Source organism: Nothoprocta perdicaria, unplaced genomic scaffold (assembly GCF_003342845.1).
Source record: "Nothoprocta perdicaria isolate Ctin4 unplaced genomic scaffold, notPer1 scaffold_223, whole genome shotgun sequence".
NCBI classification, from domain to species: domain Eukaryota; kingdom Metazoa; phylum Chordata; class Aves; order Tinamiformes; family Tinamidae; genus Nothoprocta; species Nothoprocta perdicaria.
This window is the reverse complement of record NW_020455431.1, coordinates 697,207-711,137: the sequence shown is the minus strand read 5'-3', so window position 1 is coordinate 711,137 and position 13,931 is coordinate 697,207. Positions and strand designations below refer to the sequence as shown.

At 41.3% G+C, this 13,931-nt stretch overlaps 1 long non-coding RNA gene across 1 annotated transcript; it reads left to right on the top strand.

Annotated features, from left to right (window-relative positions):
- The first annotated feature begins 525 nt into the window (after positions 1–525).
- Positions 526–11,954, top strand: LOC112947196. The gene is made up of 5 exons (XR_003249363.1): positions 526–616; positions 5,997–6,056; positions 6,151–6,315; positions 6,722–6,846; positions 11,912–11,954. It is a non-coding gene; the product is annotated as an uncharacterized LOC112947196 (long non-coding RNA).
- The last annotated feature ends 1,977 nt before the right edge of the window (positions 11,955–13,931 follow it).

The window sequence follows — 13,931 nt, the reverse complement described above, 5'->3', positions numbered from 1 at the left end:
GAATAAAAGGTCAAATGGTTTACACCTCAGTGTGTGCGCCCTGTAACAGAAGAGTAAAAGGCTATGGCTAAATCATTTTTTATTGATAGATTACCAACTATCACTTAATATTTTAATCGGTAGGTATGGATTTCACAAGAAGGTGTAAACCATTGCAAAAAATCACTTTTCCATACATAGTGAATTTTCTTTCTTGTTGGCTTCTGACCTGAAGAAATTGGTATTTAGGTTCAGATTATAAGAAGCAGCTTCCTATAATCATTGATTTTTTTGATACCCACAGATCTGACAGAGGAGCTTTTATTTCTTTGTTGGATTGGCAGTGTACTCCCTCACACTTGACTGGTATTTTGAGATTGATTGCTAAGAGCAGGTTATTCATTAAGGTGAGGGGAAAAAAAAAAAAAAGAGAAAAGAGTCTGGGGAGACTGATACCACATATCACATTACTGATACCCAAGGTTGCATTGCTAGGATAGACTGACCCATCAGCTCAGTAATTTCTTTTTTGTTTTTCAGAATGAAATGCACTGAAGTAGATGTTTTTGACAACCAGCAGTGATATAACTTGAAAAGTACCTCTTTCCTTCTTTCTGGAAGAATTTGTGAATGACAGGTATGTGATGCATGCTGACCGAATGTTGTCATGCTTCTTATGGACAGGCAAATGAGGGAGAAAACCCTTCCTGCTACATAATCATTACTCAGCCTGCATTTCCATGGGAAATAGGTCTGAGAATAATGACTGCTGCTTTGCTGCATGGAGGGAATTTGAATGTCAGCTGCCAGTTGCAAAAGAAGCAAAACTCCCTGAAACATTCCTCAGTTTGTCTTTTCAAGTCATTGCCCAATCAGAGCAAAATTTGTCCCTATGAACAGCAATAATTTACTCCTAATCTGGGGGAGAGGCAGTGTAGACACAAAAGGTGGCTTATCATCTCCCATCGTCCTTGGTGGGTACCCGTCTTCAGGTAGTCTGGAGTCAGAAGATATCCTGGATATGTCTGCATCAGTCTGCACATGGATCGGGGCCAGTGTTCACCTAGCATCCAAGCTGAACTGTTACTCAGGTGAGAGCTGCAGGTAGGCTCTGGAGATAGACTTGGACTTTGTTTTGTCTGTTGGAGTGGAGCAGAGAAACACAGGCTGGAGATGATCCCAGTCTGCCACAGGCCTTGCCATTATGTCTTTGGGCCATGAAAGGCAGGAATTTGCCTCTGAGGGTAGAAATGGATGCCTCATCCCATGCTACCTGCAGAACTATGTGAGCAGGTATTGGAGGCATCCCACCAGCAGACACATGGGACACAGCCACAGAGCATAAGGTTTATCCCTCTTACATACCTCCTTCTCCCTAGCAATTTTGACACAACTCCTGAGGAAAGGCAAGTGAGGTCTTTAGATTAGTCAGGAACTGAGAGGATCCAATGCATGAGCATCACTGTCTGTGACTGATGATCTTCCTTTTTTATTTTTTTTCCCTTGGAATACCATCTGAGAGCTGAATAAAGTGCTTTCCACCTACTCTCAGTTCTGGTGGGCTGACCTCAGAAAGGAGTGATAGAGAAACCAGCTGGGAGTAACTAGTTATTTAAAATGGATTAAAATCATAACTGGGAAACTTCCTGAAAGGGTTACTGGGGAGTGACCTGGGAAGCACTCAGAACATTGAGAACCACCTAGCCAGGGAAGTTGGAAAAGAAACAGCAAAGCAGAGCATTCTTTACTCTATTAATCAAAAGAATTAAAGAACTGAAATACCCCCTGGAACTTATGGAAAATCAGGTCAGGAACAGAAATATTCATGCATTCACTCTACTGGAGAGTAAGGAATTTCCAGACCCAATTTCTTTTGTGGAAACCTGGCTCCCTGAGGCTCTGAACAAGATGCAGAGAATGTCCCACTGCATGTGGTGTGCTGGTTCAGGATCCCTGCCAGGGCAATAAGTCCCAATAACAAGCACAGCAAAACTGAGCTGCCAAATTTCAGATGTTCCTGGGAAAGGGAGGCTCATGCCTGTAGAGAGAGCAATGAGGAAGTGTGGGTTCATTTGCTTCCAGATCAGTGTGACTGTCCTCACTTGTTCTGCCTTTGCCTCAGATAACAGGCACTCAAGAGCAGTTTCTCATTGTTTTAAGAGCTATACTAACATGGAGCCCAAGCTCCTAATTTTGAGATATGGGAGAGCAGATACACAGTGGCAGAGACAATTAATGGAAACAACAGATGGTTTTGGCCATCATGAGAGGCAATGCCTCAGTTCTTGTATAGAACTAGAAGAAGACATGAGACCCTTCTATGGAGGATGGCCTTTGAGTCTGTTTTTTTTCCCTTGGTCCTTGATGTTGTTTCTTTCCTACTCTTTACTTCTGAGAGTTTCCTCCTGCATATTTCTTCCCTTCTACAATTACCCTTTTTCCAAAATATTGTAATGGCACTCCATCTGCATTTTAATAATCTTATTTTAAAAAAATATTTTGTTTTTTAAGATAAGAGTACAGTTGACCTGTTACTGGCAGGCTGTATGCTAAAGAGGTTCTGTAACAGGGACATCTGAGCTTTTTAAAAACAGGGACATCAGAGCAACTATAGTGGTATCTCTGCTTGTCAGCATGGGCATACTCTGGTCAGGTTAAACCTGATTTAGAATTTGCTATATCAGCCAAACTTCTCTTGGTTTTGTAGCATCAACAGTTGTATTCTACTTTCCTCCTAGAATATTAGACTTTTTTTGTCTTGATCTCTTCCTTTTGCTGTGAGGAATCATTCTGTGAAACTGCCAACCTCTCTCTGGTGAATATGAGGATGTTTAGGCCATCTCAGAGGGTATGAAATGGGCGGGGAGAATTTATGAGCCGTGTACTGGAATTGATAATGACCCAGGAAAGCAGCACCGCCGTCACCAGTGCCTGGCAAATGTCACCAGGGTACAGAGTTCTTGTTTGTGGTGCAGAAGCTCATGTGCTGCATGCTCCGTGGAGGCAGGTTGTGGCAGGAGCAGGGAGAGGCCTCAGCAGCTCCATCATGCCCAGGACAGACTGTGACTCAGAGAGCAAACAGAGCTGAACGCTTAAGCCAAGGCCGGCCTTGCTGCAGTAATCCTGAAACTTCTGTTTGCATCCTGAGGGGATTTAGCAGGAAGGCAATAACCAGAGGCAGGAAAAGGGGACACGATGTYTGTCTCCTTTTGGTATAAATATACCTCCAGAATAGCATCCTTCAGTGCTAGTGTTCCCAAAAGAGAGAAAGCGTAAACAAACCAAATTATCACAGGATAGCCAGAAAATAGTAGTAGTAGCAGTAGTAATTCTTTCAACTAATCTCTTATTTTATTTTGCAAAAGGGATTGCTTTGGCCTGACGGGAGCATGCAGCAGGGACGATGCTGTGCTACCTAAGGAAACAGCACCTCCTGCAATTCTTTGATTCTCCTTCCTCTCTGGTGTCCCATTAGCATTTTGTGAGGCCAGTGCAGGTCACACAAGAGGGAGGCTGTGCAGGGATCCTGTATTGATCTCATGGCCCAACTAAGTGAATCCAGCTCCTGGGAATTGAGGTGCTTTCTGTGAAACAGCTTATGCTAACTTTGTTGTAAAGGACATGCTATATAAACTTAGCTTGATCCTCTGGTAGACACTATGCTAAAGACGAATTATCAGTGGGTGAAGGCACACAGAAAATACCCCAGAGACCAGCTTATGTTGGTTTTCTCATACAAAAAACAAACAAACAAACAAACAAACAAAAAAACACCCTTCCCTACAAAAACTATTGTTTAAAAAATATAGTTCTTCAGAATGGCATTATATTATCTAAGTTCTGATTACTGCCTTTGGTGCAATAATTGCTACACTATGTAAAAAAAAGAAAAGATATTCTTCATCTTTCACCATTTCTTACATTAGACATTTATCATATTTTCTTATTACTTTGTGCAAAAATTCTGCATAAAATTGCCTAGCCTCCAGACACTGTACTTTACAGGTATTGTAAATGTTAGAGGATCCACCTGAGAGCTCTGAATGTTTTTACAGGGATAAATATAGGGGGAAGAATGGTCTGTAATGAATATCATTCAACATAGCACATCTTCCGTCTGTGAATTGTCCATGAAAAAGAGATTGTAATTTCCTTGAGCTGTTTGCTGAACCACTTCTGGAAGTTATTCTTCATTGGCAGCATCTTGGAGAGCAATTTCCTGGGAGCATTTCATATTCAAAGTTTGCAACTTGAGCTATTTTTATTAGGTGTGTCAGTTCCCTGGTAGAATCTGTTCCCTGGTAAGATGAGTGTAACTTCTGAATTTGAGGTTTCTATTCTGAGTAATCCCAGTTATGACTCTTATGAATCCAAGCTATGAATTTTGATACTTTTAAAAAAATCTAGAAATGTTGGCCAAACATGAAAAAAGAACAACAAGTTTGAAGCAAAATCATTAAAACTTTCAAAAGAATATCAGGGCTGCTCTAAGTTCCTACAATCAGCCCGAGTGCTTTCACTATAATAGCTGACTTGTGATCTCCGACTTGTCATCTTGGGTCTAATGGTTTTTGGAAAACTGAATTATTGAAAAGCTGGGGATAAAATTAAACCTATTAGAGGTCAGGCGTAAGCAGAAAATTCTATCTCTGGTGGTGATCTGGTTCTTCGTGTGACTTATGCAGAATTACTTAGTGCTTGACCCTGATCTTGCTCTAACACAGCCATTCTGCTGATTTGGACAGAGCCTTTCCAGGGGTGTTTTATCTCTGCTAGCAGCAAATTCATTTCTAAACTTACCTCAGTTGAAACAGTTGGCTGGCTAGAGATTAGCCTGAAATAAGRTCACCTGGAAAGAATGGCCTAAATCCTCCAAGAGAGATGGTTCAAATCTAAAGCTCCAATGGAGRATCTAGTGGTGGACAAAAACAGAGGAGAAAGATTTATGTTTCTGTTGGCAGTGTTTTCTAAAATTGTTCCAAAATGGTTTATATTGCCAAGGATTGTTTTTGTTCGGCCTGGGCTTGGCTTTTCCTCTTCATGTCCTCATGATAACGGCTCATGATGAAGGTGGAGTGTGCAAGAATCAGTTGGAGGATTGTTTTTCCCCTCGCAGCTACTTGGAGCTGCTCCAAGTTGTGCTGTGCTTTGGAGGAAAGATGTCCCTGAAGATTCAGGAAGTGAAGCTAAGGGTCAGAGATCATATTCCTACAGAAAAAGTGGTTCACTCCTGCCTCTCTCAACTCGAGATGCAAGTTGTTGGTGAGGATCTGGATTCACCCCAGAGCTCCTACTAGTGGATGCTGTTGGACTTCCTCAAACTAAAGATTGGTAGTTAAAAAGGCAGACAAATGAACTACTTCGACACAGTAATGATTTCATAAATGCACAGGTCTGAGTAATGATTCCTTGTGTTATGCCTTCCTCCCACTTGCATTAAGCCATCACGCCTGGGTAATCTAACACTCTGCCTTAAKCCCTCCTAGTTTACCCGTTCTGCACTGAGAAATTCTGCTAGTATTCAGCAAATTGCTGACCCCTATCAAGTCCTTACAAGAACAAAATCATTCACTCTATTTATATGAGTCATCCTACAGGCTGGATTTATTTGGGAGACAAAGTGTATGCACCTGTCTTTATGTGGTGGTAATTTTGTTGTGTTATGTCAGGGGGAGTCTGCTTAAAGACGGTGACTTTCATGGGCAATTTGAGTGGGGTTTGACCATAGAACAGCACAGCTGGCCAGCAAGCAGGGGTGAAAAGGAAAAAGAATGAGTCTGGAAGTACCTTTGGTGACGTTTTTTGTTCCTAATAACCTATATTAAAAAAAAAAAAAAAAAAACAATTTTGAATAGGAGAGGAAAAAAACAGTCATTGGTTGCATTAGGAATAACAAGGTAGTTTACCTTAATATTTAGAGAGGAGGTGGTATTTTTATGGGAATTATCCTAGGGAAGGTGATTGTTTTTGCCGTCAGTTGTTTTTCTGCTTTCCTGTTGATCCTTTCTTTTTTCCAGTTCTGCTGAACAGAACCAGAAAGCAGTGCGAATCATATTATTTGTTAATGTGCCAGAGTGGTGAGTATAGAGTTTTTGGTCTGCAAAGAGCGCAAGCACGCAATCACAAAGATTGTTATTTGCTAATCAGTTCTTTATATGTAACTTTCAACAGGAATTCCCGTTTGTCATGTTCAATTCCTTTCTGAGCTCAGACTTGGGGGCATATAGATGATTACTCTCACTTGGAACGATTCCAGGTATTCCACTTGACATTGCACTGCGACTATACCAATGTTTCTGAAATCTGAGGAAAAAAAAAATCGAGTTCACCAAAAAGGTAAAAGGAAAAAAAAAAAGTTTTGTTTCCATTAGTATCTTCATGAAAATCACCCTTTAGCATTACTCAGGAAAAACAGTTCTCCATGGCAAGTTAGGACAGTGCAAGTGCAAGAGAATGGAATAGGCTCAGGATAAGCTCTGGCTTGTCGCAAACTTTTGGTGACCCAGTAAATGGCTGGTCTTAACTCATCATATTGCAGCTATTATGCAAATATACCAATAAATAGACAGCCAGGCTTGCTTGTGTCTTAGACACCTCGTGCATCAGCCCAGTAGATAGGAAATGGTTTAATGAAATTAACTACAAATATTGCCTCCTTTATTTTTTTCTTTATGTTATGACATTAGCTACCTGTGATACTGTCAAGTTCCTTATTTATTTATTTATTTGTATCTTTTAAAAGATGGTGAGACTTTTAAACAAGTGATTCTATAGATGAAGACAGCTTGTGTCCTTTTATCTGGAGTCCTGATGAGACTTTTGGATCTGGTTGGACCCTATCAGAATTCCCTAGCTGGAGTTCAACAGGTGAGGTTTCCGTATGAGGTGAATCATGAAGTAAAAACAYTGAAATGCCACAATAATATTTTTGKTTTTGATTGAAAACACTTTTTCCGTTTGATCATGTGGGAGATATAACGTGGTTATTCTCTGTGCAGCCAACTTTGGATATATGTCGTGATATTTGTGTGCCCTCAACACCCCACAGGTTTTGTCTGTATGGTGCAAATTTTCATTTATCATTTGATAAGGCCTTGTTTTAATATGTCCATCATCCGATCTGTGAAGATAAGCTTAGTCACTGAAGCCACCAAGCAAAAGGTTTGATTGCTGAATACCTAGGGACAGAGCTTGCAACCAGCCAATTGATGAGAAAACACTGTGATACTTACTAGTCACTGCTCAGAGTCTGTTTAGAGTGACATTTCCATGAATCAGGAGCAATTTGTCAGTGATTCACTAGCCCTAGAAAGAGCTAAATTCATAGCATGCATTATTTGTAGTGAGCACTTTGATGCATTCAATAAGTATAAAGAGTTGCTTCTTATTGGATGCAAGGGAAGGAAGAAATCAAAGTTTTCACTTAACACTCTTTTCAGTTACATGGTGACATCAAAATTTTGTCAGACTGAGATGGGGCCTTTCTCCCCCTAAATTAAATGGTTAAGTTTAGATCATTTCTAGACCTGTGTTATGTACAGTGAAATACTAGCCCCACTGAAATTATGGACAAAATTTCCGTTCATTTAACCTTATGTCAAAGGATTGATTTTTATTGACACACTGGGGAGCAGTTAATTATTTATCCATCAGCCTGAGAGAGCATTTTGAAAGGATTTATTTAAGGTGCTGTTCTTTAAGAATCAGTTATCCTGAGGCATGTGATACCTTATACAGTTCACTATGCTTAAATACCTTCTACTCAATTAGCTCATGTTTTTATTCAAGAGAGGAGATGGATAAATCTCTTCATCTGGCAATGCTTTCAGAGTGTGTCAAGCCAAAGGGAACCTAATTAGAGGGAAGGGAGAAAAATGTGGAAATTATTGTTTGCAGAGGGCACAGTGGAGAGGAAACTTTGTTGTGAGCAGTTCTCTCTCGCATTAAACATGCTGAGGCTGTATTCCTCCGACCAAAAGAWTAATGATGCCAAGCGAGACATTATGCCCATGTCTCAAGGGTCACAAGCAAACTTCTTCCTTTCTCATCTGTTTCTCGTTTTACCAGCCACTAAGGTATTTAYTTAGGAATTAATACATATCTAGGTTTAAGTAGATTAAACCCAAAGCATGTCACTGTTTGCTGTATACATCTGCTCTCGTTAGTATTACTTGTTGCTGCTGGCCTGGAGCAGCTTAATTAGACTGATGGCTTAGTTCTTCTGTGGAATTGGTTCCTGGTCTCAGAGGGGCTCCTCAGATAGCTGTGCACAACTGGTCTTCATCCTGGTGGCTGCTGAAGAGTAGCCAGGACTCACTGGACTCTGTCATCTTGTCAGGTGATTTCTCCTGAAAGGTGAAGGAGAGTGCAATAATTCCACTTATGTTAGATCTATTTGGATTTTTTTGTTGGTGGTAGTGTTTTCATTTTTTGAGTTCTGTTTTTGGACTAGAACGATTCATCACATTAGTAAGTAGTGACACTGTGAATATACTAGTGACTTAGGCATGGGGTACCTTGTTTGGTACTCAAAATAAGTCAAAAGCTGGTGGCCCAGGCACTGTGGGATTTTTAACAGAGAGCAGAATTCGAGACTTGCACATCCTAAGTATCTTCCTTAGCCATTAGTCATGGAGATAGTCTTTTCTGAGGGCAGTCCATCCCAGCAGCTAAATAGAGAAATCTGTGCCCAGATCTCCTTGAGATAGTCAGTAAAGGGAGGAAAGACTTTTTCAAGGACTGACAGGAAGAGAACAACTTGGGAATGGCCCAAACATCTCAGTTGCTTCGATTTTACTAAATAATATAGGTATTCTATTCTAGGTAGAGAGYGACTCACTTTTTAATGGCTTAGGAGCTGGTGGGTGATCTGAGCCTGACTGACAGGACAATCAACTCCAACTTGGGCCAGTCACTTGATGAAGTGACACTGTTTCAAGGGGAAAGCAAAGCAGCTGTCATTTTTTAAGCACTTTTGGTCTCTCTTCCCTGGGAGGAAAAGAAATTCAACCACAAAGAAACTGGAGTAATGTGGTTAAAGTATTTAATTACCTGGGGCTTGTGGTGAAATCTGAGACCTTGGCTTTGCTTTCTTTCCGAGGTAGAAGGCACAACTTAAGGGCCATTTTCTAAGGCCCTCACAGCAAAGTGCCTTTCTGGGAGCCTCTGGGCTGGGCTGCATGGACACCCAGTATGGGCCATGCCCCCGGTGCACAGAGACACAGTGGTCTGTGCTGTGCCAACACATGGTGGCACAACTCCTGCCCATAAAAAGTATAAAAGGAGTATAAAAAACTCCTCCAYCATAAAAAGTATTTATGGTGCATATAGAATCAATATGGTTGGAAAAGACCTTCAAGGTCATTGAGCCCAACRTTGAATATAGGGGAACTCTCCTTTTTGTTGCGGCCAAACAGGCTTTGGCAAGTCATCATCAAAGCACACTATGGGTTGGCCCAGAAAGAGTGGGAAGAGGCACTGGTGGCTGGAGGCTACAGGAAAGAATGCAAGGGGCTCTAAGTGCCTCTAAATGGGCAAGAAAGRGAAAAACAGGAGTGGGACAGACTTAAAGGACCCCTGCTAGGTTGAACTGCCTCCTACTGACTTGTTTGAATGAACCTTGTATTTTACCCATTTTCTATTTCTAAGAAGCTTCCCCCTTATTGCTGCCTTGGCTATCAATACAGATAACCTGTGAAGCAGAACTGGAGTATGGAGTCCACAAGGGGGATGTGTTTGTTTGGATGAATACACCTCCCACATACAAATGCAATAAAGGATAAAACACCGTCATTTGCTGACTGCTCTGCTCTGCTGTCACGGCCCAAGAACAATCACCCAAACTCATCCATGTGTGAAAATTACAATACTGGAAAAGGCTCCTGTGTTTGCTATGCGTGATATTTCCTTAAAATGGCTTTTCTCTGTAAGTGGATACAGAAATAACTCTTCAGATTATGGATTGGAGCAAGGAGTTGTATTAGTTTAGTAGTGTACCTTCATTGATTGGCATCCCCCAGCTCAGGAGAAATGTTTTTAACCAGCTGGAACGACGCAAACCGTTGCAAAACCTACTTAGGCTACACTCAGAGCATTCAAATGTAAAAGGTATTTTGGGAACCAAAACATGATTTTTAAATGCCTGGGGTTAGGAATGGTTATTATTTATTGTTTGAACATAGCAGCACCTACTGGCTCCAGCCAGAAATAAGGACTTTGCCACAGTAGGTGTGAAAAAGAGTAAAAAGAGGTTTTTTTTCTCCCTGAGGCCTGGGTCTGGGTGGGAGGCAATGGGAGAGGGAGGCGAGGAGGACAAGCACAGTGCTGTGGGATCAAGGGACTGTTGATGCAGAGCACAGTAATGGGGTGGGCACAGCTGGCTGGAGAGCGGCCATTGCCTGTGCTCATGAAAATGAAATAAATGAGAGATTATTATTATTTTTTTTAATGGGAAGTGCTTTCCAAAAAGCTCACCTTGGGAAAAAGAGAAGCTAAGCTGTTTGGCTTGGCAGTTACCTGGATGGGAAACTTGTGCCAGCTTTGCTCCCTGCCTGCAGGATGCGGATGCCCTGGCCACGTCCTCTCCCAACCGGCCTCTCCGGCAAAAAGCCAGGAGCAGAAGCAGGTCCTGGGGCTCCCCTTCTCTTCCATTTGCCCAGCCATGCTCCTCAACAGCCAAGGCTCTACCTTGCCTCACTAGAAACCAGGATTTGCAGAGAAATTTGGGCATTGCAGAAGTGAGGAGCACGGTCTTCCCACTTTCTTCTGAACGTGACTGAAAATACTTTCATTTGCTGGAAAACCATTGGCCATTCGTCTTCTCCCCCTTAGAGAATAACACTGAACCTTGCACAAGAGTTTGATTCTTTTTCTCTTCTTTTTATTTTTCTTTTCCTACAACAGAGAATGGAAATTCTCTGCAACGCTGATTCTTTTCCCCATGTAGTTTGTCTGTTTATTGCCAAAAGAACATTTTTTTTTGATTGGAGAATCATTCTACTGGAAACCTTTGTGGCCAGAGTGGTAAAAGTGCGAAGTCAAGAAAATAATTTTTGCACCAATAGATAAGAGAAAGTCAAGAAGAGCTTTGTCTCGTCCAGGAATTGGGGAAAACAAGGAATAGTTTAAATCTCTATTCAGTTCCATTTTAAGATCTCTCTTTTAGAGCTGTCTCTATATAATGGCTCAGAAATGTCCAGGGAAGTTCTATAATTTCTGGTTTCTATCTCAGACCAAATCTGAAAGGAGCAAACAATCTTACAAAAAACCTTATTCTTATGGAGAGATTTCCAATTTCCTATGTTTTCATCCTCAAGAGGTTTAGATAAAATAGCCAGATTTTTCCTTTTTTTTTTTTTTTTTTTAAACTGAAGCCAGACTTAAAACCCGCTGAAGTTTTCCCATCACTAATTAGAGCATGTATGTGAAATTATTTGCTGTGAAGGTGAAGTGTAGTGTTAAATTAAAATCAGATGCACCATGAACAACWCTCTTCTACCTTGGCAAGTGTCTGGAGTTGGTGCTCTGAAGAATAGTTTTCATTTTTTCACACTGCAGTTCTTAATGATCTAGATGGATGCAAAAGAGGGAATTTTTATATRTAGATATGAGTTATAACTCTGGAGAAAAAAAAAAGTCAATTTTCTTGTGCACGCAGGGAAAGATATCTTACTGTTYGTGTCTCGTGCAAGCAAAGATGCCAGTTGAGGGCAGCTTTTATTTTTAGCCCGTTGCTGGCAGGATGTGAGCAGAGYGGTATGAGGCTTGTCCGCCATCCAGGGAGTGAAGGCTGTGTGTGCACTGGGCTCCTTCCCTCCTGCCCTGGCCATTCTCAGGCAGCAATTGAGCTTTCTTGGCTGCAACTGCAGCCACAACACGTTTTGCCTAATTGGACTTCCGTTCCTCCCGTTAACCAAGTGTATTTTCCTCGTAGGAGCTGCAAGCCAAGTCCAGTGTCAGAGAGAGCTGGTACAGATGCTCCAGAGATGAAACACCAGGGTCTGCACTTGGCAGCCCGCCCGGTTTTATTAAGAAACACATTACGACATTCATTGACTGCATGTATGGTTCACGTGAGGGAAAGCCAAGCATCAGTCTTGTATCTCCACCCTGAAGCCAGCTGCTTACTTGCACATCCAAGTGGGCACCTTGCTCTCTATGACTTGAGTGAAGAGCAGGTTCCCATGCCAAGAGCTGGCCTGGCTGGTGCCCAGATGGTGACTGCTGTGAGGGAGAGTGGGTGTCCCCTCTCCATCAGGTAGGTACAGTGTAAAGCTGGTGCATTCAGGAGGGWGCATGGGAGGAGATTTGCCTCTGGAGCTTCCCACTGCAGTTATTCTCACATGTTTTACAAAGCCATGTGTTTTGCTTTTGCATCTGTGTTCTATTCAAAGAGCCAATGCTTTGGGAGCAGAAAAAGGTAGCAGTCCAGTCTACTGTTTTCATCTCAGGAATATTATATAGCTCTTTTGCTTTAATAAGACAAACTGGGTGTGCTGGTTTACCCTAGTTGAGAGTACCCTCATTCTGAAAACATAGTAGGCTGACATTAATCTAATTTCTTTGTCACTAAACTTGATTTGTACCATATAAAGTTCATTAATGTACAACAGGACATCTCCTTCAAAGTTATAGCTGGTGAATGGCTCTGCTGGTGATTTTTAAAACAGAATTTTGCAAAAAGACATAATTTTTGATTACTTTTATATGGCAACAAAACTTCTTCAGTAACAAAATCTGGTGGCTTGGAGCTGATGTTAAGCTACTTCAAATTAAAAAGAGGAAAGGGTACCTAGGCACAGGAAGAACTTAATAATTACAGAGGACTTTCCATTCCTCACCATTTGAAAATTATTATCTGAAGGGCTTAGTCTGGGGTGAATAAAAATAAATCCTTGACTTAGAGCTATGCTTTTAAGAACTGTGAATGGTACATGGGAAAGCTGTCGCTCTTCTTTGTATTGCCAACATCACTAGCCTCTGAAAATGGCAAAAGAAATCTGGTACCCTTTGCTCAGTCTGAAAATGTCATAAGAGAAGTAGATTCAAGTCACTCTGTGATCATTATTTTTAGTGAGGGAATTTTAAAAAGAAACCCATCTATGACCTAAGTTTCTCCGATATTGGCAAATGTTTTGATCTCAGTGACACAAATTATTACGAGCTTGGAATTACCTCAATTATTCTCCATTACTACCTGAGGGCTTGCTGCTATGGTGGTTAATAAGCCAAATCCTAAAGTGTCCTTTGCATTTGYGAGAAAGGTCAAGTGCAGTTAAGAAGTGGTGAATCCAAGCACAGGAGCGGGACTATTTGTAAATGAAGGTCATGTCATTCAAGCACTGTTGGGTTTGAGCAGAAGATGGGCACTGCCTGATGGGATCCAGGCTCAGAGACCTCTGGAAAACAAGTGCTCCCTTGATGCTACCTGCATTGCAGAAGAGCATCTAGTTGCTGCAGCTCCCTGAGGAATAGCGGGTGATAACTGGGTTTGGGTCTGGGTAACATGAGCAGACACAAAGTGAAATCACATAACTGCATGGAATTTGAAATTTTTGTGTTACTTTTCTATAGGATGGAGAAATTATCTCATATATGGACAAGCTGTTCTGGTGCATAATTACCTTCCATGTTACAAACATGTCCCATACCTACAACTCTGTCTTTAARTTTGTATAAGTTATGGGATTGGGGTACACTGTGTGAATCTGACTATAGAAATACTCTCACTAGGAGATCAAGCCATCTCTTAATGTGACTAAGTTATCRTGAGCTTCCTCTTGGTAGCCTTCTAGTTTTTACTAAATCTCCATTTAATTTTTCAAAACAAATTTTGCATTGTGGATGCAAAACTGCACACAGACTATCTGGAGATGGTAGCTCATGTCAACAGAGTYAACTTTCTCAAACTTGTTCATCTCTTAAAAAAGACAGCATCAAGTTTCTTTCTGACC